This window comes from Rhipicephalus sanguineus, chromosome 1, assembly GCF_013339695.2.
Source record: "Rhipicephalus sanguineus isolate Rsan-2018 chromosome 1, BIME_Rsan_1.4, whole genome shotgun sequence".
Classification (NCBI taxonomy): domain Eukaryota; kingdom Metazoa; phylum Arthropoda; class Arachnida; order Ixodida; family Ixodidae; genus Rhipicephalus; species Rhipicephalus sanguineus.
In genome coordinates, this window is record NC_051176.1 from 83,498,678 (window position 1) to 83,499,324 (window position 647).

A 647-nucleotide genomic window follows, 5' to 3' on the forward strand; every position below is an offset into this window, starting at 1 on the left:
CTCGCGAGCGACATCGAAGCCACAGCTGAAACCACGAGCGCTCACCCGCCCGACTGCGAAGGAGCTTTAAAAATCCCCGCCGCAGTGGAAAAACGAAACAGCGGAACTGATAAAATACTGCCTCTTTTACCCTTTAAATAGCATTAGCTGTCCAGAAGCGCCCAGAGAGTGCCAAAAAGTGAACTTGAAGTCATTGTTAAGAAAGGGAAAATAGACAACCACCCGTTTATAGCACGAAGCCACAAGGAAATCCATACGGATTTCTCAGAAATAAAGCCTCTTAGTTGCCCAAAAATTCGTCCTGGTCCGGGGATCGAACCCGGGACCAACGCCTTTCCAGGGCGGTCGCTCTACCAATTGAGCTAACCAGGAAGCTAGCAATTGGCAGCGCGCGGGCGAATTCATCAACAACTCCAAGCAACTGGACACACATTGCAAATCAGGATTCCGCAGAACTGATTGCGGGATTCCGCAGAACTGATTTGCAATATGTGTCCAATTGCTTCGAGTTGTCGATGAATTCGAGCCGGTCGTAACACCGGTCTAGAGCCGGTCGTAACACCGCTCGGCCACCATGCGTACATCCTCCAGCATACTAACGGCGAGCTATTTATATACAGTCGAAACCCGCGATAACGAAATCCCGA

The 647-nt window shown here is 50.2% G+C and overlaps 1 non-coding gene across 1 annotated transcript; it reads right to left on the minus strand.

The window, feature by feature from the left end:
* Nucleotides 1-298: 298 nt before the first annotated feature.
* On the minus strand, nt 299-372 carry Trnas-gga (transfer RNA serine (anticodon GGA)). The gene has a single exon. It is a non-coding gene; the product is annotated as a tRNA-Ser (tRNA).
* Between the last annotated feature and the right edge of the window lie 275 nt (nt 373-647).